The sequence below is a fragment of the Hemicordylus capensis genome, chromosome 2 (genome assembly GCF_027244095.1).
Source record: "Hemicordylus capensis ecotype Gifberg chromosome 2, rHemCap1.1.pri, whole genome shotgun sequence".
Classification (NCBI taxonomy): domain Eukaryota; kingdom Metazoa; phylum Chordata; class Lepidosauria; order Squamata; family Cordylidae; genus Hemicordylus; species Hemicordylus capensis.
The window spans coordinates 105353419-105378524 of record NC_069658.1 but is presented as its reverse complement, the minus strand read 5'-3'; the positions used below and the strand labels follow the sequence as shown (position 1 = coordinate 105378524).

Genomic DNA, 25106 nt, shown 5'->3' with positions numbered 1-25106 from the left:
TCTAGGGCGTTTAGTGTGTTAGTTGGAATATTTAAGATGACTATCGTTTGCTGATCAAAGATAGTAATAAAGAAAGTAAAATAAGAATACTATTGGCAACAGGTGACTATTCCCTTGGAATTCACCTTGAGCCAAGGTTTAGCCCTAGAACCTGCTCAACATGGAGGATGTTTAGTAGTAATAAAGATGCTGCCTTGGTTGACACCTCAGTTCAGAGAATGCCAAGCTTTGAAATCAGTGGGACAGATTAGGCATAACTAAATTTCTCAAAGAGAAGGGGCAGGATATCTTTGAACATGTGCAGAGTGCTTTCCATTCACCACTGTATAACCACAGTTGGCTAATATGCATGTAGGATTTGGAGGAGGCCTTCCAGGCTTGACTCTGATGACCTGAGTCTTGTTACTTCTCCTTTTAACAATTAAGCTCTCCATCTGTTTAGATCTGTACATGTGTGCCTATCAGCATGACGTATTGTCATCTCTTTCCAGTTACAGATCTTGAGAAGCAAGTTTGCCTTTCGCAATGTGTTGTGATGACGTTGGCCCACTATTTTTACATTCCTGATCCTTAGTCATCTGGCAGCTTACTTACTGTTTCATCGGGTATGTTTAATTGCTCTATAATCCAAGGGTCAAGAACTATGGAAGGCAGTCAGTAGCTCAAAGAGAATATCCTTTGAGAGCTAGCCATATATTTTTTTCAGTATTTAAAAAATGCTTTGGGCTCTCTAGAACGATTCAGTGTCAAGGTAAGACCTGGATTCTTGTTGCTCAGTAACTTCTTTTTGTTGTTGTTGTTCTATTTCTTTTGAGTGGCACACTTGTTACAACATATAGCAAGACACGTGTGCACCTTAATCAATCAATCATCAAAATACTTCCCCTCCTCATCTGGGTTACTCAGAGACTTTTTCAGCCCTTTTGTGATTGAGATTCTGGGTGGCAGAAAGGTCGTCTCACATTCCATTGTCAGATGTGAGAGAAGTGTTTGGTCTGTAGTAATGCTAATGTGGATCTGAAAAGTCATGGAACTGCTTGGGAGACCCATAAATATATCGTATATCTGGGCTGAAAAGGGGGTTATTCATAACAGACTACAGACCTTTTTATATAAAGGGGGGCGGGATCCCCTTCACACTACATTTCTATGTTGCCCATAGAAAACACCAGCATTTTATCTCTAATCAAATCAAATTATACAGTTATTGTCTCCTGTTGCTTGGCTCTCTGAGTCATACACTTTTCTAAATACTCTTTATGTTGTTGATCATTTATTATATTGGCTTTCCTATACCCTTGCAATTCATTTTGTGAAGTTTCTATTACCACTTTAAGACTGGATTTTCTTTTGATGCTGCTTTTCCTGATACCATATATCAACCATCTTTATTATGGTTGGGATGTGCACGGAACTGGTCCGGAGGCATTTTATGGGCCTCCGAACCGGTTCAAAGAACCAGTGGTTCCACTGGTCCGACGCCGTGGGGGGTGGCTCTTTAAGGGAGGGTGAGGGTGCACTTAACCCCCCGCCACTTTCCGCCCGCTGGCGCTCTGTTATTTTCCAAAATCCATGGGGCGGCAGTATATCTCCCTGCCGCCCCTTCCCCCATTGTTGGACGGAAATGTGGAAGTATAGTCTGCACATGTGCCTGCTGTCACACATGTGCGTCCGCTGTCATATGCGTGCCTGCCACACGCAATATGTGTGTGTGACGTGTGACATGCATGATGTGTGAGGTGAGTGCGATGGCGGGAGCACGTGCAGACTATACTTCCGCATTTCCAGCCAACAACAGGGGAGGGGTGGCAGGGATGTACGCTGCTGCCCCATGGATTTTGGAAAATAATGGAGCACCGTGGGGGGAAAGCAGCAGGAGGGGTGAGTGCACCCTCCCCCGCCCTTAAGGAGCCACCCCCGTGGCATCGAACCACAGTTCCGTAGTTCCGTTCACATCCCTATATTATGGTCCAAGAGCAGCTGGGTAGTGGAGACTAATATCCCCACGCCACCTTTAAGTCTCTCTTGGTCTGCCCCAGGAACCGCCCCCATTTTGTATGACTGGTATCCATTAAGCATAAGGTCATCCGCTGCCCAGGTTTCCTGTACCAAGGTTATATTGAACTGGGAGAGGAAGTTGGTGGAGTCTGCGTCTCTGAAACAGAACCACCTAGTCACACTCCACAACAGGGCCTTGATCTTGGTTTGTGGGATGTCACAGGATCGGGGTGGTAGTTGAATTCTGGGTGGGAGAACTCCTTATAGGAATCAGAAAATCTCCAGCAGCCAAGCTGGTTCTGGGGCTCTTGCTGAGATGGAGAGGGAGGGGAGCATCTGCTAGTAACTGCCCTTCTGGCCTGAGGCGGCACTGGTGAGGCACTTGGTTGGTCCAACACTGCCTTCACAGAAGCCTGCTTTCTTGGGTCCAGTCCAGGGAGGTTAGCAGAGAAGATCTGAGTGCTCACTGGCTTGGGCATATCTTGTGGAGCAGCAGCCCCAGAATCTAGGAGGCATCCAGGGAAGGCAGGGGGAAGTTTGAGAGACAGAGCTCCAGGGTTGTCTCTCTTTCACTGTCACTTTCATTTTCGTTTTCACTTTTGGTTTCTCAATAAAAGTTTGACGAGTATACTTTCAGCAGCCATTTTTTTTGGTGGGGGGAGTTACCTCCATCAAGTTGGTCCGGCTGCACATGTCTGAAGCATGACCTGATTTTTGAGTTGAGGGGCAGGAGAGTCTTGAGACTGCGTGTGATAGCTGAATTTCCGTATCCTGTTCCAGATTCAGATCACTTCCAAGTCTGAGGCTAAGCATGAGACCCCTTTTATTCTTGGCTGTGGTCTTATGTTTTGCATAACTGCAGTATGCTTACTTTTTAGCTGGAGCAGTTCATCTTGGATGGGATTGTGAGGCTGCAAATTAGCCATCTCTGTGGAGGAAATTAGTTGAGGCTTGTCTTGATTGGAGAATTTATTGTGACTGGGGTTAAATACTTCGACAATTAAAAAACCACAACTGTCCTTGTGACAAGGTTATTCATTTGCAGGTGATGTGTCAAGCGCATTAGTTTTGAGACTATTTGATGCATTTTTAAAGGTTAGAAAGAGTCTTTTCATATTCAGTCTGGATGGGGAGATAATAGTAAGAAACTAATACAATAGTTTCTGGCTGTGAGTTTGAGAGACAAGACAATGAGTTAATAATTGCCTGGTGGCTAGCCCAGTTGTAATAAATCATATCTGGGAAATTCAAGCACAATCTGAGATGTTTGTAGAACTCTATGGAAATTTTGGGAAATGTTGATTCCCAAAAGCCCTGAAGACATCTTATGTGTGGGGAGTGTATGTGTGTATGTATGTATGTATGTATGTGTGTGTGTGTGTGTAAATTTTATGGTACAAGACCAAACATAGTGTGTGGGGAATGAGTCAGATGCAAGGGGAGGGGCTGGTCGGGAGTTGTTGATGTCAACTGCATTTTAATCCCGTTTATTCTTTACAATGAATTGGTCAAAAACCTGTCTTAAACTGTCCATTCCCCCCCCCCCATGATGTTTAACCTGCCAAGAATAATGAATAAGGATTCCACTGAAATTAAACAGGCATCGCTGAGTTGCTGAGTGAGGAAGTCAATTGGGTGGGGTGCATGGCCAAGAGCTATGGGACCCCTGCCTCCCAGTTTCACGGAACTTCACCGCTCAGCCCTCTGATGAGACAGTATTGGAAGAGTTTTATTTATAGCTGTGTTCCGAGATGTCGATTTGCATGAAGTGGCCTCCTTGGCTGAAGAGGAGGGAGATCCCATACCCAGAGATGCAAATCTATTTTTGGTACTCACAATGCTTGCATCTCCTGCTGTAGCCTCTGAGGGGGAGAGGAAGGCATTGATTTTGATTTGTTTCTTCTTTCCAATGCACCGTCCACTATCGTCGGCAAGACTTTTGCTGGCAGGGCTCTTGCAAGATCTTTCCCTCCCCCTGGGGGGAGGCAAACCCCTGGAAGGCATGCCCAGGAAGTGGGGGAAGCCCAAGTTGGGGCAGGAGCTTGTGAGTTGAGTCACCATCTTGGCTCCGCCTCCCCCTGATACCATATACACAGCCACTGGTCTGGTTCAGATGTTATGAAGAAATAATGTTACAAATACGAATACAATGAATATTTATATACCACTTTTCAACAAAAGTTCCCAAATCAGTTTACATAGATATAAACAAACAAACAAACAAACAAATGTGCAGCATTCACGTGTCTCTGGCTCACACACTCCCACCTCCCCTTCATGCATGAGCAGAGAAAGTTCAGATTGGGAACTTCTGGTCCTAGTTTAGAACAAACTGGAATTTGCTGATGTTTGAATGCATCAAACATTTGAGCCATATTGCACTTGATGCTGTGAGGAGGCAGCTGGTAAGAGGCAGCAACCTAGGTTAAATATAGAAGGTATGTATAGACCTGTGGCACCTGAATGGATTGGTTGTAAATCTCCCAAGGACTGCTACCTGCCTGGAGGCAAAGAAAGGAATGGGGTGGTTGTAATTGCTCAAATTGGACCTCTTCAAAGTAAAATCTGGCTAGGCCAGTATTGGCAAAGTCAGCTGTGGGTAGTTATGAGAATGAAAAGCCTGTGGAATTATCCAGAGCAGTCTCTGGATTGTGATAATATATGTAAAAGAACAATTTGATCTTCTCTTGTAGCGCCGAGGGTATATTTTTCACTGTGTTAGCCAAATAAGGGTAATCGTGAACATACAACCTGACTAGCACACATTATGATATAGGCCTGCTTCTGAGAAGCCCTGACAAACCTGTTAGGAAGAAAATGAAATATTTTCCTTTTTTTTTTTTTTTTTTTTTTAGGAAAAAGGTATATTTTTAACACTTGCAACTAGCCTGGTGTTTGCCTTGGCCAACTAGCATACCTCAAAATAGCAGCCCTATCAACCATAGGGTTTTTAACAAGTATAAAAATAACAAAACAACCCCCCCACCCAACACAACCCTCTCACTAACTGAAGAGGGTCTGTGTGTGATTTTTTAAATTATCTAAATGCATCAGCCTGAAATGAAGTCTTAACTTCTAACTTCATCGCATATACTCCAAATGTTTGCATTATTAGGGGAAAATATTTACACATTACTTTCATTAACAATGAAAAGTTAAGCCGAGCAACTCCCACATTCTTCTTGGCTTTGAGACTGCTGTTGTATAGCTGCAAACTAAGAAATATTCTGTGTTGTCCTTAAGCTCTTTAGAATGCTATTGCTCAACATCATCTTCCATTATGCAGTTGGCAGTTTGTTTTCTAAGGGGAAATGTACAGAGATTGTGATGGAAGAAGAACCCAGATATTGGTACCCTGCCCACTCCCTAGTTCCACACCTGAAGTTGTCCATATGCACTTCATCTGTCTTTTAAAAAAGTTTTATTTACAAACATGGTTGTCAAGCCTAGGGTCTCCCAGTGCTACGATTTGAAGGACTACCTTCTTTTTGAAGCCCATCTTCTTCAAAGGCCATTCTCCAGTCTTCTCACCGGACGGCAGATGGGTATTGAGAGAGAGGGGATTGTATCCTAATGTGCAGATGCATCCAAATTATGAAACTTACTCCTCACACCTGTTTGCCTGGTGACCCTTGCTTATCATAGCTGGATGGCTGGACTGAATGGATCATGAGGATGGTGAATGCCTCCTCCTCAGAGGGAATAATGCCAGACCCTTTAAAGGGAACTGTGGTAACACCTCTATTAAAGAAGCCCTTAGTGGATTTTGCTGGTTTGAATAACTATCTGGTGGTCTCCATCTTGCCATTTTTGGGTTTGAGAGAATAGTGACAAGCCAACTCCAGGAGTTCCTGGATGAACGTGATTAGCAGGATCCTTTCCATCTGACCTTTGTCCTAGCTTTGGGACTGGAAGTGCTTTGGTTTCTCTGGTGGTCAACTTACACTAGGAACTAGATGGGCAGGAGGTGGGGAGGGGGGTATCTCTGTTGGTTTTGCTAACCTTTTGGTGGTGTTCAGTACCACCAACGATGATCCTTCTGGACCACCTATGAATTGGGACTGGGAGGCACAGTGCTGTGGTAGTTCCAGTCCTAGCTGGATGGCATATTCCAGAAGGCGGTTGGGGAAGTGCTGTTTGACTGATGGCTTTGAAGGCCTCTCAGGGTGCCATACTCTCCCATGTTATTTAATATCTACATGAAACTGCTAGGCGAAATCACCTGGAGGTTTGAGTGGAGCTGTCATCGACATGCAGATGACATGCAGCCCTCGCTGCTGGGATAACACTCATTTAGCTTTCTTGAAATGAATGTTATGCCAGCAGTGAGGGCTGCCTGCCTAGAAATGAGCTCTCGAGAGCTCCCAGCAGCGGTGGCGCCCACCGGCTTGAAATTGTTTTGTGGGGGGATTAATTTATCATGGACCAGCACGGACCAGCACTCAACTCCTCACGGACCGGTGGTTGAGAAACACTGCTTCAGATGAGCAGCACTCCCACTGGTTATGCAGGGGGTGATTTTCATCCATCTGTCCCTGGAAAAGACATCCTGAGACCCAGAAGGTGAGTCCCTGAGGACTGTGTGACCTGCAGGGACCCCTTCCAGGCCGTAGAGCACTTTTCTAGGGGCAAGGGAGATCAGCAAAAATCTCCCCTCATGTGAATGCATTCATTACCTGAGTCTGGAAGATGGGGCAGCAGTGCGCGCAAAGCTTCATCACTTCATGAGAAGTGCTGGTGCCTTTTTTGGATGTCAACCAGTGCCTGGGAGCAGGGATGGAATGGATGTGGGTGAAGAAATGAAGATTAAATCAGGACAAGCTTGTGATCAGTAGGAAAGCCAATCTGGAATTAAGTGCGCCAGGGGTGGTGGAATCTGTTCTGGACAGGGTTGCTTTCTCTTTAAATGATCAGGTTTGCTGTCTGAGGGCAATTCTGGGACAGGCTTTGCTCCTGGATGCCTGGGTGGCAGCCATGGTTAGAAATGCCTCTGTTCAGCTTTAGCACGTGTGCTAGCTGTGCCTTTTTCTGTGACCACTATCACCCATGCCTTTGTCACATTTGTTTGGCAGCTCTAATGCACTCTATAAGGTTGTTCTCATGACCAAATTGGCTGGGGGTGGGAGGAGCCTACCTGCCTTCCTCCACATGAGCCAAGCCTGAAGAGGGTTCTGCCACATACACACTCAGAGGAGCAGCATGACAGGAAGCAAGGGAAAGGCAGACCAGGTGCCAAATAACCCCACAATACATTGGGATATCTCCCTGCTGCTGGGCCACTCCTTCCCCCATCCTCTATGGCCAAGTTGGCTGCCAGCAGCCCAGGAGGAGTTGCCGGCAGCCTGAGCACCCAGTGGCATAGTGAGGACACTAGTGGCCCCCGCCACCCCTCCATGCCCCCTGTGTCTGATGCAGGGTGTGTGGACTCATTGGCAAGCAGGGCTGCATGCCCTGTTTGGAAACTCCCAGATGGGGAGCCCAGCGCTGGCTGAAACCTCTCAGAAATGGAGCTGGCATCAGACGCAGCTGGCATCAGACACAGGTGGCATGGTGGGGGCGCCAGGCACAGCCCACGGGGCATGGTGGCCTGGGTTCTTTGAACTCTTTCATGCAATGGTGGCACTGCTCCTGTGAGCACCCACACAACTAGCCTCCTACCTCACTTTTAGCCTGGGTTTAAAACCAGGGCTACCTGGGGTGGAGCGCCAGGATCGGGAGTGATCCTGGCACTGCACACGCCCAGCTCTACCTGGGGTAGCCCTGTTCTAACCTCGTAGGGCTGGTTGTATGAATGACCTCTGGCCCTCATAAACTACAGTTGGTTTAGAAGGCAGCATCCAAGCTGCTTTCAGGATTCTGGTATAGAGATCTTGTGACTCCCTTGCTTTTCATTTGCATTGGCTCTCAGTTAATTTCTGGGCTCAAGGTGCTGTTTGTTATGTTTATAACCCTAAATAACACAAATAAATGAATGGCTTGTGACCAGGGTAACTTAAGGACTGCCTTTCCTCTTCGTGATCCTGCCTGAATGTTAAGCTCTTCAGCAGGACCTTTGGTTTGTGTGCTGCCACTTTGGAGACTTGTCTGGCAGCAACACAGATCAGAGCCTTTGCAGTGGTGGGGTGGCACCTTAGACCAACACCTTCCCTCTATAGATTCATCTGGCCCCTTCTTCGACTGTTTTCCTTCATCTGATCGAAACATGTTCAAATAGGCACTCTGCTGTCTAAAATTTAGTGCTGTTATTTCTATGATCTTCATACTATGTGATTAGTTGTTGATCTTTTAAATCTTGTACACTGCTTTGAACATTTTATGGAAATGTAGTATATCCATTCAATAAACCTTTTATATATTTTGAAGTATTTGTGCAAAATAATGCCATACTTATTATAGATGTGGAGTTTATATATGTGATTTCCTTTTTCTTTTTAAAAGTCATTTTCTGTTGTATTTCACCTACAAGTAGAGATACGCAGAACATCTCAACAACAGAACGTTTCAACCCAAATGGGCCATTTCGAGTGTTTCAAGCCTGAAACAAAACACTCCAGCTAAGCCAGGGGTTCTCTAACTTGGGTCTCCAGATATTGTTGTACTACAACTCCCTCCATCCCCAGGCACAATGGTTTTTGGTCAACAGCATCTGTTACCCATTTGAGAAATTCTGAGGCTGAACTGCTGTGATATCATAGAATATTCATCAACATTTACTTACTGAAGTATGAAAAGTCTATGATAGAATATTAACTATATTCAGCATTTGTAAGGAAAGTGAAATGTCATTTTGCCTGAGAGAGAATCTCACACAGGGCTTATCAACAACAAGGGGCTTTGTGTTATTGAAGCAAAGCAAAATGGGGAGGCAAGAGAATTTAGGAGATGGAGAAACTGAGGGATGTGTCTGTGGGAGAGCAGAGTGATTTATAACACTATATTCCTATTTACTAGAAAATTGGAGGAAGGATAGCCAGCACCTGATAATGTGAAGGAGTGTACTCATGGATGTAAGGAGTGGAACTAAAGTGAAGTAAGACAAAACCAGAGCATGTCCTTCTTCATTGCCCATTCTACAGAGACTCCTGCAATATCCTCATTTCCCCATAACTGACTAGGTTACCCAGCTGCCCTGATCAATTCTACGCTTCCATATTTCGCTCTGACTGCAACCTCTCTACAACATAAACGTTGAGAAGTTCTGCACAGCTGTGTGCAAAATTTGCCAGACTCTGACCACCAGTAAATGCTAACTAGACCTGATGCAGTACAGGGGTGTGCAAACCAGCATGGCCTTGAGTCGGTTCAACATTGAATTTGGCCAGCTTGAGGGCTCACCCCGGCTCACCCTCGAGCCAAACCAGATCTGGCTGGGCTTGAGATCGAGGCAACGCCCTCTGGCCGGTCCAAGGGTTCTAATGGAATTTTTAAAAAAGAACTCACCGTCTCTGGGTGGTGCTGCTGCAGCCACAGGAGTGTCTCCCGTGGTCCCCCCCCACCCAATTGACCTGGTTTGGGTGGTATTCGGCCAATTTTTGGCCATTTTTGGCCTGTTCTGAGTCTCTTCGTGCTGGCGGTGGCCATTTTGGAGGCTGCCACACATGGTCATGGGCAATCTGTGTAGTCATGCAGATGGCCCGTGCACATGCACAGCAGCCTCCAAAATGGCCTCCGCCAGTGCAAAGAGGCTCAGAACGGGCAAGCAAATGGGCTGAAAACTTCCCAGACAGACCCCTTGGTTCAGCTTCAATTCAAGCTGAACCAGAGGGTCTGTTCGGGGGGAGGGAGCTCGAACTGAACCAGGCATACCGATTTTATGCACACCCTATCTCCCTGATGCGTGGGAGATGGCAATTGTAAACCCCCTCCTGCATTCTACCAAAGACAACTACAGGGCTCTGTGGTCGCCAGGAGTCGACACCAACTCGACAGCACACTTTACCTTTACCTTTAATGCAGCACAGAGCCCCACCTATAATCTACAGGCCGTTTGCAATTTTATAGTTTTTGATTTTAATTCTGAAATAATCTATATATTAATTCTATAACAATCTTTTATTTATATATTTTAGCTGTCCCTCAGTTTTAACAGTTTCAACCCATACAGTTTCCATCTCTTCCCATTTGTAAACCTTTTAGTCTCCTATCTTGTAGCAATGCAACTGCCGATTCATGGTGCTTACAGTTTCTGTGCTCCGGCTGCCTTACGATAGCCAAAGACTGTAATACAGCCTTTATAAACCTTATAGGTTCTAACTATCTGGCAACTTTATAGCCTCCTTACTGTTTATACTCACTCAGTCTTAATAGCCTTTAGCACCTGCCAGTGTTACTTTTTTTTGCTTTATGCTGGTCAAAGGGCATAATAAAGTTATTGAGCGATTAAAGTAAGTTTGTATATGTGATGAATCTAAGAAACATAAATGGTAAGGAATATCAGTTGTTTAGCTGTGTCAAAGTTTGTTGTGTTTGGGGAACAAAAAGGGTTTTGAAATTAATAGGAAATACTAAGAAATAGCTATGTACTGCCACAAAAGAGCAGGTGTGGATGAAACATATGAGTGCTGATTTGGAAATGCAAATGCATCATCCTAATCTTAAAAGAATGAAGAAAGTTAACATGGGAAAAAGCACTTGGATTAGAATCCATGTTGTGGTCACCAAACTTGACTTTGTATTCAGTTATGCCAGAATATGTTGTCTTGCACTCACATGCGTGTGTGTGTGTCTGCACGCACATACATACATAGATGCACAGGTTAGCAGTTTTCCTGGAGAAATGAGTGTTGTGCCTTAGCACTGCAACCTATATCTTTAAAGAGACCTACTTGCAAATTCTATTGCCACAGACAGCATTTTTTTCTCTACCTCTTTTGCTCCTAAGGTGGGGAAACCATGTGACAGATCTTTGGGGGCCAGATCTGGTCCATAAGCCTCCAGTTGCCAATCCCTCTGGTAGAATAGCATTATACAGCCTACGTTGCTGTGTTATTTATCATGTGAAACCTTTCCCAAATGATGGCAAATTGTTAGTAGAATCTATTCTGAAAATGTGAATCACAGGAGATGCACAATGTTGGAGCCATGCTCATTGTGAATTGTATGGGAGCTATACAGTGTACAATTTTCTCTAATTAATTATGTTTTGGAATGTATTGTTGCAACATTTCCAGGAATCTATTTAGAAAATATCACAAGTGTTTTGAAAACTGATGGTTTCTGAATTGTCTACACATTTGTATAGAACCAATTATCCTCCAGTCAGGAACACATGGCATAATACAGCCCAATCAAATTTTTTCTCCTTCTAATATAACTTATGAAAATGTAGGAATTTGCATTCATCCATCTGCCCATGCAATCCTTGCTTGAGATATATTTTACACATTGATGATTTCTATTATGTATTATTTTAGGTTGTTTTGAAGATTGGGCTGGAGTTGTATTTTAGTAATAGTTTTTGCGGGCAAAATATTTATCAGTTCTAAATGATGCCTTGACAGCATCAGAAAGCAGAAAAGGCTATGAAGTCCATCTAGTATAATGTCATTCACCTCCCAGCCCTCCAGTAATCAACTTCTGCAGCCCAGAAGCCAAGTAATATGCAACCTAGAGAGTGCACAAACATTGCCTTTGTGTTCCCGTGGCTAAAGGCGGGAGCCTTAACTTACAATTTCTGTGCTATTTGAAGTGTAAATGCATTTTAAGAGCTGAAGATTTTTTTAAAAAAATCTTAGAATATTGTGATATTTCCATTCTTTTAAATAGGTAAAGTTGTGCTGTCGAGTCAGCGTCGATTCCTGGTGACCATAGAGACATGTGGTTTTCTTTGGTAGAATGCAGGAGGGGTTTACCATCGCCATCTCCTGTGCAGTATGAGATGATGCCTTTCAGCATCTTCCTGTATTGCTGCTGCCTGATATAGGTGTTCCCCATAGTCTTGGAAACATACCAGCGGGGATTCGAACCAGCAACCTCTTGCTCCCTAGACAAGTTACTTCTCCACTCCTAGAAGAATTGTAATAAGTCTTAGGGCAGAATTGCACATTGTACATGAATGCACGTAGCAAAAGCTTGATGGCTGCTTTTCCTAGGGAAAAGAAACTTCAGAAAGTAATTAACCCTTCCCCCCACAACTTTTCTGCTCCAAATTGCCCTTTTGCAGCTGTTTTCTTCTCTGCTGACATTTCAAATACCTGTTTGGATGGGATTTAAACCTATGAAGTGGGATTTGGCAAACGTTTGGGAATCTCTGATATCATCTGCTAACACAAGGAGAATTTACACATGGAAAATTTGGTCAGTCTGTGAGAAGTTACAGGAACCAGGAAACATATTTATTATTATACCCCCGCCCCTCCAGTACATTACTGCTCGGAATGGCTCACAACATTTATAAAAATGTTATAATATACAACCAGACTAACCAAATTAAACAAGTTAAAAATCCAAACTAAAACCACAATCAAAATTAGCTTTTAAAATTCCAAATTAAAATCTTAAAGCTAAAAACTAAGAATTCTAAAAAACTAAAAACTAAAGAACCTACCAGATATGCACAACAGGTGAAACATTAAAAAGCCTCTTAAAAGATGTGTTCTTAGTTGTTTCTTAAAAACACTGAGAGAGGAAGCATGGCGAAGCTCTTCAGGGAGGGTGTTCCAAAGCGGAGAGGCCACAACCAAAAAGGCTCTGTCTTTAGCCCCGCCAATTGGATCTCTGTTAGTGGCAGGGCCATAAGCAGGGCCTGAGATGACGAGCTGAGGGCACTGGCAGGTTCATATGGGCGGATGCGGTCCAACAGGTAGCCCGGCCCTAAGCTGTGTAGGGCTTTAAAGGTCAATACCAGCACCTTGAATCTAGCCCAGAAGCGGACTGGTAGCCAATGAAGCTGATGCAGGATGGGTGTAATACTCATGAAGCGATTTGCACCTACGAGCATCCTTGCGGCAGCATTCTGAACCAGCTAAAGCTTCCTAACCATCTTCAAGGGCAGCCCCACGTAGAGTGCATTTCAGTGGTCCAATCTGGACGTTACCAAAGCATGAGTGACTGGAGTCAGGTCCGACTCCTCCAAGTAGGGCCGCAGCTGGCGCACCAGCCGTAGCTGGTAAAAGGCACTTCTGCACACCACTGCCACCTGTGCCTCCAAGGACAGCTTTGGATCAAGAAACACCCACAAGCTGCAGACTTTGTCTTTCAGAGGGAGTGTGACCCCCTCCAAGACCAGATTTACCTCACTACTCAGATAATCAGTTTTACCAACCCAGAGCACATCTGGATTATGTTTCAGCATGTTTGCCCCCATCCAGTCCAGAACAGCCTCCAAACTATGGTTCAGAGTATCCACTGCCTCCCTGGTATCTGCTGACTTAAAAGATAGGTAGAGCTGGGTGTCATCAGCATACTGATGGCACTGCGGCCAACACCTACGGATGACCTCTCCCAGACTTCTCACCAGATCTACCAATTATAGTAACACTTTTTTTTTAATTAAGAAGGGAAGGACCCTGGAGGATCAGTGGGAGAGCACATGCTTTCTATGCAGAAGGTCCTCCCAAGTCCAGTTTCCAGGAAGGTGTTTTGTTTTTATACAAAGGGACATTAAAAATTGGCACCTGCAGAAGCATAAGAAAGGGGACAAATGTCCCTGAGGAAAGGAGGATGTTGACTGGGTGAGAGCTTGCTCTTTGCTCTCCCTTCACACCTCTCTGAAGAAGAAGGTGGGGCAAGGCTACAGAGTAATAAACACATATCTGTGAACACACAATGAGACCTTCAAGCGCTGCTCAACTTCTGCCCTCCTGCAGATGTTGGCCTACAACTCCCATAATCCCTGGCTATTGACCACTGTGGAGGGAATTATGAGAATTGTAGTCCAAAAACTGCTGGGGGGGTGGGGGCTAGGTTGAGCAGTCCTAGCAAGCAGCATGTCATCATTGGTTCCATTCATCTTGTGCTTTCTAACATATCGGGCTTTTTAAAAAGATGCCCTGCCTTGCCAGTAGACACCATGCTAACACACTGTGATATATCAGGATATTTATATTGTCACACCTGACAGCATTTTGTGGTGGGTTGGTGTGGGTGGGGAGCCAAGGAGCCAGCATCCTCAGTGCAACGAAAGGTCAGTGCCAAAATAGCAGGGCAGCAGTAATAGCTGGAGAGGTACAAAACTAAATAGCCTGGGATCTCACCCTGTGTAGAGAAGAGAGTATGATGTGAATGGCACGGAAATCTTGTGCCTAGCAAAGCAGCTACCCAGAGTAGAGGAAAAAAAGGGAAACCAGAAGGAGCAGACTAGGAGTAGGAGAAGGCTTACAGTGAGAGCAGATGTATTTATTTATTTATTTATTTGTTGTCCTCCTCCTTGTAATGAAAGAACACATTGTTCTGCCTCCACAATTTATTGTATGGAGAAAGGGAGTAAAGTAACTGATTGAAAGAGAAAGAAAGAATGTGTGTTGAACAGGAGTTCAGCAAGGCAAGAACTGAGCAGATAAGAAATCTGTCAGTGCAACAAGACTGCTGTTGTTATGTTTGATTAATCTAATGATGCCCGTGTATCTCTGATGCCTTTCAGTACTACTTGTGCTTTTGATTTAATCTGGTATTAAACCTTACAAACAGACTTTGTAAACCCCATAGGGCAATGGTGGCTTGTCAGCTGTGATTAAGTTTAATTACCATAGTAGAAATGGTGAATTTGCCTTCCCCACCCCTTCTGATCTCAGCTCATCAGTACTGGGGTATCTTTTTTAGGGTGGGGGTGAAAGAAGAAAAATACAATATCAGCCAGTCATTAATGTTCCTAGCTACAAAGTTATGGCATTCTATAAAAGGCAAGTCAGATGCTCTGACTGTTAATTATGAGGGACGAGAGAGAGCAATAAATAAACTGTTAATCTAGTTAAGCTCTCCTTTCACCCATATATCCTATTTATGCAGAATTATTCTGATAACATCTGTAATGTAAAACTATTTTAAGAGTCCATAATTCTAAATACGTATGGAGAGGTTAAGAGATGAGAAACCATATATTGTACTTCTTCCTTAGCCTATTTCAATTTAACCAATAAAAATAGCTCTGAATGATGGCTTTAAGGCTCTTGTCCAAAACCAAAGCCAGGTCCTTGAATTGACATTTTAGCCTTCAAGAGCACAGTTTCAGTTCTGTAATGTTTTGCTGTAGCTTTAACCCAGCCTAAAGCCTTCATTTTGTGGTTGTCAAGATCCTTCTACCCCTTTGCAGCATTAAAGCAAATATTAGGCTATAAATGTGTAATATTTCACAAACGATATTCTGCCCTCAAGCTCATTTTCCAGCCAACACATGCATAATCAGAGGTTCCAGCACAGGGCAAGCCATTCTGTGCTGCAGTCTGAAAAGATCAGAGAGGTTTTCACACAGTGGTAAGGAGTAGATCAGAGTCAGTTATGCCAATAAAAAACCAGCATCAAAATGCACTGGAGAGCTCTCTATGGGAGCAGTTTCCCAGTGCTCCAAATTGCTAATACGAGCAGAACATATGAAACCCCTTCCACTTTCACAGGCTGGAGCCCCCTACCCTCAGCAAATCACTTAGGAACATAGGAAACTGCCATATACTGAGTCAGACCATTGGTCTATCTAGCTCAGTATTGTCTTCACAGACTGGCAGCGGCTTCTCCAAGGTTGGAGGCAGGAATCTCTCTCAGCCCTATCTTGGAGAAGCCAGAGAGGGAACTTGGAACCTTCTGCTCTTCCCAGAGTGGCTTCATCCCCTGAGGGGAATATCTTGCAGTGCTCACACATCAAGTCTCCCATTCAGATGCAACCAGGGCAGACCCTGCTTAGCTATGGGGACAAGTCATGCTTGCTACCACAAGACCAGCTCTCCTTTCCTATCCACTTAATGAGGATAAGGATGTGAAATGATCAGGGGACAGACCTGCATGAAGACAACTGACCCAACCAGTAACTGTGGCTGATGTGAACATGCCTCAACTTGTTGCCCAAGACAGTCCTGTTCCTATTGGTAGCCATATAGCCAGCCTGCTGTGATGAGAGCATCTCAGGAGAACACATGAAGGGAGGAAGGGGGGAAAGAGGGGAAACCCAGCAGCAGGGTCATTTGCTGCCCTAGCTGTGAAGAAAGTGACATCTCCTTACTCTACTCCCTTCATCATCAGAGGTAGTTAAAAGGAAGTTTAGTGTAATAGGCTTAAATTCCATCATACTCTTATTACAGAAGGAGGCTATTCTCATAACCACGTGGAACCAAACTAAGGAGGCCAGCCCTATTCTGCCTGGTCGTGTGCTGCAATGTGAGTTGAGCAACTCCCGGCATAATCAGAGGTTATGCAGCTCCCGGCAGCAAACCTCCAAAATACCCCTCCCCTTAAACCAGGTTAACGGAATGAACCTGGCAACTCATGTGGCAACTCATGAGGAGACCCCTGACCAGGGGGCTCCAATAAGCCTCCCAGGCTCGGGGGTCTCCCCAGAATGCCCCATGCACTCACACGGGGCATTCCCAGGGGCTGGGTGGCCCCCAATCTCCACCGCCCCTACTGGCTCCGTGATGGAGCTGGTAGTCGTGTGAGTGGCCAATCCGCAGGGACTCAGGGACAGCTCCCTGCTCATCCGCGGGGAAAGCCTGATAAGTCTCAAATGCTTTTGCTGCTCAGTTCCAGATAAATGTTAGTGACATAGAACTCTCCTCCTGCACTTGGATAACATGCATTTGAGAGATGGAGAGGCTATACTTACGACCGTCATCAGGGGTGGGGTGGGGTGGGGGGCAGGGTTTCGTGTATCTTCTACCCAGACGATCCCTGGAGCTCCTCATGGGTATGCTGCTGCGTGCCCACATGATCCATGTTGCTCCGTGCAGTGTGAATCATCGGAGGCCAGGACTCATTCTCCTGGTCTCCGGGAATTCCACAATGCACCGTGTGATGAAAGCAGTGCATTGGGGGATTCTCCCAGGAGTCTGGTGCTGTAGGTGCCCGACTCTCTGTATTCTTGGGTTGCATGCAGCCCGAGCATACACATGACCCTGGAGCCGGAGTTAAGGGTGCACAAGAGAATAAAAACAATGAATAAAAAGATTAAAACATTTCAACAATTAAAATTAAAAAGTTAAAACTATTAAAACACAATTAAAACAGTATCTAATTAAAAGCCTGGGTGAACAAATGCGTCTTGACTGCCCTTTTAAAAGTTGTAAGAGATGGGGAGGCTCTTATTTCAGCAGGAAGTGTGTTCCAAAGCCTTGGAGCAGCAATGGAGAAGGCCCGTCCCTGAGTAGCCACCAGATGAGCAACTGCAGTGAGACCTCAGATGATCTCAATGGGCGGTGTGGTTCATAGCGAAGAAGATGTTCTCTTAAATACCCAGGGCCCAAGCTGTTTAGGGCTTTATAGGTCTCTCTCTCTCTCTCTCTCTCTCTCTCTCTCTCTCTCTCTCTCTCTCTCTCTCTCTCTCTCTCTAGTAGTTTCAGCATTTGCAGTTTTCCATGAATGTAACCCTCGTGATATTTGAGGGTTTCCTGTAGTCGATAGTGAAGAGCAACGAATGTGTTATAACTGTAAATAGCATGTGTCAGGTTGTTATCAGCAAAACCACCTTATAGTAAGAAGGTTTGCTTAGCAGCAAAGAACTCTAGCAATTACTGGACCATTTATTCAAACCAGTATCGATCATTTATTGACCCTTTCACTTTAGATTCTGTTTATTAACCTTTATTAAAAGTGTGACTAATGTTTCCCTGTAATCCATGCAATCAATTAGATGTGATTATGGTAATTTCAGATTCCAGATTTCTTTTCCTCTGCCAGAATGATAATGAAGCTGCTGAGGTCTGTGTGCATGCGCGTGTGCGCGTGTGGGAGATACAAACATAATTGCCTATTTAGAATTTCCTGAGTGCATTTTTGTGTGTTTATTTAAACATTTCTAGAGTTGATTCTGTGTGCTTGGTATTTTTCCTCAACATATACAGATATAAAAAAATCAGTACTGGAAAAAGTTATTTCGTTGGGCCTCAAATAAATTGCATATTACAATTCAATTAAATTTAATGATGTACAGAAAACCAGACATTGAAGAGATGTCTCCCATTGTGGGAGTGTTGCAACAGCATTTACACAATGCTTAGTAGGTGCAGAGCAGCCCTGCCTCTGTAAGTGGAGTGGGTGTGCTTTACAGCACATCACAATAGCTCATGCGCCTCTCTCTAAGATGCCTGGTTCTCTACATGGTATGTAAGTCAGTTTTTAAAAAATTTATAATTGCTGAATCTCTCTCTCTCTCTCCCACCCCCACCTTCATTAGCAAAACCTTGGTTATTTAAATATACCTGCTTGCTTTGTATCCAATGAAAATCTGGCAGCTTAACACAAAGATGTGTGTAGTGCAAGGATGCTGAGAATGGCTTCAGCCATCAAAGTTGAACCTAGAGCTACTTGGCTGTGTGAACTAGGTGGAGCATTTATATTTATCCTACTAAGCAACTTGCCAGTTTTAATGCTATAGAAACTAGTGATACTGACAGATTTTACCGAAGCACAATTCAGAAGCTGATTCTGGCAGTTTCTTCATAGACTCCTTCAATGAAAGAAAAGCATGATGATATGAAGGGGGAATAAAGATTTCCCCATCTTATGTGCTGCCTGACTACCTCCCACTCATTTCCTGCTTCCAAGTCCCCTCTTCTCCCACTTATATTTCTTGTGGCTCCAGAAGCAGCAGCAGCACAGAGAAATATTTCTCTTTTTTCTCCCCTTTGAGATGCTTGGCATGGAGTCATCACAGTGTGCCAGATGCAAGGAAGGATGGAAATGGTAGTATTTCCAGCTCTACTGACCCATAAGAACAACCCTGCTGGATCAGGCCCAAGGCCCATCTAGTTGAGCATCCTGTTTCACACAGTGGCCCACCAGATGCCTCTGGGGAGCCCACAGGCAAGAGGTATGTGCATGCCCTCTCTCTTGCTGTTGCTTCCCCCTGCAACTGGTACTGAGAGGCATCGTGTCTCTGGGGCTGGAGATGGCCCATAGCCTAGACTAGTAGCCATTGACAGACATGTCCACCTTGAATCTGTCTAAGCCCCTTTTAAAGCCACCCAAGCTGGTGGCCATCACCACATCCCATGGCAAAGAATTCCATAAATTAATTATGCAGTGTGAAAAAAGTACTTCCTCTTGTCGGTCCTAAATTTCCTGACCTTCAGTTTCCTGGAGTACCCCTGGTTCTAGTGTTGTGAAAGGGAGAAAAATTTCTCTCTGACCGCCCTCGCCACTCCATGCATAATTTTATACACTTCAATCATGTCTCCCCTTAGTCACCTCTTTTCCATGATAAAGAGCCCAGATGCTGTAGCCTAGCCTCATAAGGAAGGTGCTCCAGGCCTCTGGTCATTTTGGTTGCCCTCTTCTGCACCTTCTCCAGTTCTACAATATCCTTCTTAAGATATGGTGACCAAAGCTGTATGCAGTACTCCAGATGTGGCTGCACCGTAGATTTGTATAAGGGCATTATAATATAACATTTTTATTTTCAATCCCTTCCTAATTATTCCTAGCATGGAATTAGCCTCCCCCCCCTTTTTTTACAGCTGCTGTGCACTGAGACAACACTTTGAAAACCCATGGGAGAAGCACCTGATGACTGCAGTTCCAAGCCCTTCTTGCATCTGGTATGTTGTGATGTCAGGCATCAGAGAACAGAAACATGTCCCTCTATTGCGCAGCTGTTTCTGGGGCCACAGGAAAGGTCAATGTGGTGAAGGAGAGAGGCAGAAAAGGGAGGGGGATTATTAGGGTGTTTGGGTGGGGACCAGATCACACCTTTGCACACTCTCAATGACATCATTGAGGGTGAGATAGGAGACCTTAGAAATGGTGTTGAAAACCACAAAATGAGACAGGTGGCTACTAGGGAGAGGGCCTTTCCAATGGTGGCACCTTGTCTATGGAATAGCATCCCCGCTGAGACTTGCCTGGCATTGTCAAGCAAGTTCTTTTCAACACCAGGTGAAGACCTTTCTGTTCCATCAGGCTTGGCACTCAACACTGACTGGCAACAACTCTCCAAGGTTTCAGGCAAGAGTATTCCCCAGCCCTATCTGGAGATGTCAGAGTTTGAACCCGAGACTTTCTGCATGCAAGGCAGATGCTCTACTGCTGAGCTACGACCCCATCGTAGGCACATAGTCATATTTTGACCTTCAAGAATAAACATCCCCTGCTAACTGGGCAAAGAGGCACTTTTTACAGTGGTGATTCTCTTTATTTAGCAGGGGGAGAGTAACTGGCCCTATCCACCCCCAGCACAGTACCTCCAGTGACTGTTGCTGGTGTCTATCTTGTGTGTTTTTTTAGAATGTGAGCCCTTTGGGGACAGGGAGCCATCTTATTTATTTATTATTTCTCTGTGTAAACCACCCTGAGCGATTTTGGAAGGGCAGTATAGAAATCGAATTATTGTTGTTATTATTATTATTAATAATCCCATCACTAACTCATTGAAGATTAAAAATGTGTGCCCATAGCAAGGTCCCCAAATAACCACTGCCAAAAGATTACCTTTGATGGTCATTGTTTTTGTGTTTCTTTCTCTTGGTGCATATACAATCAGGGACATATTTTCAGGTGGCACAAAGGGCTTCTCGGGGAAGATGAAGTCATCACCTACCCATGAGCCAGTGCTATTAGTCTGGAAGTGCTATTATTCTGATCCTGTCACTACACTGGCACTTTCTTAGTTAGGGTTTCAGCAACTGTTTATGGAAACAGAGAAAATGAGGTCATTCACACAATAAAAAACTGTGCGTGCTCCCAATTTTTGTTGTGTGGAAGCAAAGTAGGAGGGAAACCTGGGTAGAAGTGATTGTGTGGAAGCAAGATAGAAGGAAAAGCTACCCAGGTTGTCCTCTTACCTTGCTTCCACACAACCAAAAATTGGGAGGGTACATAGCTCCCAAATCTGGGTAGAATACAGTTTTTGATTATGTGAATTACCTCCATGTGTTTTAATTGGGCTGATTTTATTGGAGACTGCCCTCTAAATCCAGCATTGTATAAATCCATGAGGAAGTTGACCTTTTGTTAAGCCTAATAATTGAGTTCCTTTCTTAGAGATTTTAGTTGCCAAAAATGCCCTGGAAAATCACTTAAAAAACCTAAAGTGTTGCTTAGGGCTTAAATATATGAGAAGCTGCCATGGAACTATGAATATTAAATGTATTTTATCTGAATACATTGAATGCTTACACAGTTACATTTTGCTCCAGTAAGCAATGAAAAAGAAATCCCTGATCCTTAGTTTAAAAAAACCAAAACACTTCTGCTATTATTCACATTTTATTAGGCACATCATTTACTCAACATGGATATTAATTTATTTTCTATGTTGACAAAAATAACATATACAACATTTTAATGTTGTGCATTATATGCTAGATATATTATCATTATAGATATATTATCATTATCATGCTAGAGATGTAAAATATATTAGGCAACATACATAGTAAATTAGTCATGACTAATTGAACCACCTAATGGCGCAGTGGGGAAATGGCTTGACGAGCAAGCCAGAGGTTGCTGGTTCGAATCCCTGCTGGCATGTTGCCTAGACTATGGGAAACACCAATATCGGGCAGCAGCAGTATAGTAAGATGCTGAAAGGCATCATCTCATACTGCGTGGGAGATGGCAATGGTAAACCCCTCCTGTATTCTTCCAAAGAAAACCACAGGGCTCTGTTGTCGCCAGAAGTCGACACCAACTTGACAGAAAACTTGACCTTTAATTGAGCTTAAGTCGGTCATGACTAACTTGTCTTATTGATTTCAGTGGTGCTTAGTTGCAGTGGTGGCCAGTGAGGGTGTGTGTGTGTATGAGGAAGCAGGCAGTGAGAGGTACTTTTAAAAGTCCTTACCAATGATACTGCAGGTGACTGCAAGCTGCAGAGAGTAGCAGCACGCCGCCCATCATCCCGAGCGGCAGCTGCCCTGCCTACGGCACTCACCTGGTTTCTGCACATGTGTGGCAGCCTTTTGAGTAGTTTTAAAGGTACCTCCCGCCACATCCCCTCCCCCGCGCCACCCTCACCTACCACCACTGCTTAGTAACTCACCTGGATGCTGCTTGTCATTTGCAGAGTCCTTTCGCAAGAGGATTTAGTTTTACTATTTCATCAAGAGGAGGAAGTCATCTGCAGCAGTATCAACAGGCCAAGACACAAAGATCAGAGCTGAGCGCAGAGCAAAACTGAATGTGAAAGAATTGTTTAGGATGCTCCAACGGGCTTCAGCTGCCATGATCATAAGCAACGTTTGTCTTATCTTGACAACTATTTAAGATTGCAGAGAAGGCTGCCAAGAAGATGATGAGTACTCTTCTCTGGGTCCTTTAAAACTGGTCTTGACAAGCACTGGGGAATAATCTGCAAGAAATGTTGATCTGGCAGAGAAGTGAAGTGGATGAGCTAATAGACTTTCTTTGCCTTTAATTCCTATGATTCACATTTCATCAGCCAACACTTGCTATCAAGACAAGGAATTTTGTGCCAGCCAAATTGGTGTCATTTTAAAGCTTGGATTGCTGTCAGCAATTACTTCATATCTGCTAAATGGTGTTCAATAGAACTGTTAACCTGTGTCATGCAAGCACACCCCAGATTGTAACATCAAAATGAGGGCTCCATTTTTGGAAGAACAAACCACAACTGATTTCTGAAAGCAAAGGCAAAAAGGACGTGAAAAATGCTAGCCCTCATTTGCATGCACAATGCAGATAGCCATATGGCAGGTTTTTTTAACTATAGCAAAAGTGTTAGGCTTGGATGTGGAAACCTGGTTCCTAATTCTCTGACATAAAGCTCCCTAAGTGGCCTTGTGTTGTGCCACTATCTTTCCCCTATATGATAATCCATGTATGTTATAAGTAGGGAAAATTTGGAGTTCCTAACTCACATCTTGGATATGCCTTGCATCAAAAATCCCATTCACACGCTATATATGAACACTAGTACAATGAATGTACAGTATACGCAGGTACAGATCTGTACACAGGTACAGTTATTCACAAGTTACATGCAATGCATATACAGTAGTGTACTCCCTGTCTGTACCACGTATTTGAGGGGCCTGTACCCAGGTTCACTTTTAACATGAATGCAGGTACAGTCATTCACACAAATACATGTTCAAATGTACACACATCTGTATACTAGTATAGCATGATGACATCTGAAGGGGCCTAAGGTGTCTTACCCCATGCAGTCATTAAAGCTATACTCTTCATTATTGTGCTTAACACATTTTGGAAACATCATTTCAGAAGATAGAATACAACTTTTTTTTAATGGGCAGCACTGCCAAAGCTGAGCATTTTAAAGTGCCTTTGGCTTCAAAGGAGGAGATGTAAGCCCATGCTTAACTCTTCTTGTGAAACCCATGGAACTTAAACACACTTATCCCCTTGGTTGGACTATAAACACTATGACGAAGAAGAAGAATATTTCTATACCACTTTTCAACAACAATAGTTCCCAAAGTGGTTCACATAGATAGATATAAATAAATAAAATGGATCCCTGTCCCCAAAGGGTTCACAATCCAAAAAAGAAACATAAGATAGACACCAGCAACAGCCACTGGAGGGATGCTGTGATGGGGATGGATAGGGCTGGTTGCTCTCCCCCTGCTTAATAAAGAGAATTGCCAATTTAACCAGGTGCCTCTTTGCTCAGTTAGCAGGGCTGAGATCCTGACTAAGGAAACACACACACACACTGTGAGGGACTGTGGGGATGCAGTAGGAGTCCTTGTGCAACTCTCCCAGTCCTCCTGTGTGTGATGCTGCACAAGAGCCCTTTGAGTTTGGAGTGCTGTCCATGCTCCAGAAGTGCTCTGTCTCTCAGTAATGTGCGCAGAGGCACTCTTACCCCTGGACTTGGGGGCCAAAGTCCAAGGTCTCCACAGCCCCTGCCCCCCCCATCCTCTTTAGTCTGTCCCGTGTGATGTGGTCATCCAGTGGAGCATCATGACACTTAATTTTCAGGGGAAGGGGCCTTCAAAGGTCTTTAGGTCCAGGCTCTAAAATTACCTAGGTGCACCTCTGAATGTGCTTCCAATCTTACAGAGTGCTTCTGGTGTACAGGCAATGCCCTGAACTCCATGCCCCAAACTCACACTGTGCAATAGTGTGTACACAGGAGGCCTAGGGGACCTGTCTGAGGGCCCCTGGTACATCTCCATAGTCCCTAGAAGCATGCACACTTCATTAGGATGTCAGCCATTGGATTTAAGCCAATTGCTATTTTTGTGGGTTTTCATTTCCTATGAACTCATGATTCATACACTAGAACAATGATTCCACTAGAATGATAAAACTTTGATTTTCAAAGCATTATGGATATTAGCTGATAACTACTAGTTCAATCAATCCCCCTTACACCTCCAGATCTTGTCCCTAAATTACATTTTAAAAAAACAACGACCTGAAACCTGAAGTTAAAATACATCTGTGCATTCATAATACATTCATAACAAAATTCATATTTTGTTATGGATGAATTTAAATTGTATAATTCAATATAAAAATAGGGTTTAGATTGGGGAAATGAACTGGATAACACATAGTCCTGGTTATGGGCTGGCTTGATTTTGATTCAGGAACAGAATCACAGATATAAAACAAGGATTGAAACTTTGTATGAACAGCCATTTAAAAAGAAAATAGATGTACCTTATAAATAGCAATTAATTTGATTGTATAGTAAGGATGAATCTTAGAGGGCCAGAAGCAATAAACAACTTGTTTTGACCAGATTATCTAGGCCAAACATGACACAACACGGGACCTTCTACCTTCGGACATATGTGTCATTTCTTCACAGTAGTTTGAGTTGCATCATGCGTGGGATAGTGATGACTCATCTTTGCCTGCAGATAGACAAAATGATACCCTACTGCTGTCAGATTCATGTTTACTAATTTATAATAGACTTGCTCAGCGAAACCTAATGAATGGATTGTGGAACAGTGCCACACCACAGATGCACTTTTTACAGTGCTTCATTCTATAACTTCGTTCATTTTTAATAACCAACATTAACT

The 25106-nt window shown here is 44.0% G+C and overlaps 1 long non-coding RNA gene across 1 annotated transcript; it reads left to right on the top strand.

Moving 5' to 3' along the window:
* The first annotated feature begins 18778 nt into the window (after positions 1–18778).
* LOC128346267 (uncharacterized) lies at positions 18779–24475 on the top strand. Its single transcript, XR_008316869.1, has 3 exons — positions 18779–18949; positions 19596–19676; positions 22145–24475. It is a non-coding gene; the product is annotated as an uncharacterized LOC128346267 (long non-coding RNA).
* The last annotated feature ends 631 nt before the right edge of the window (positions 24476–25106 follow it).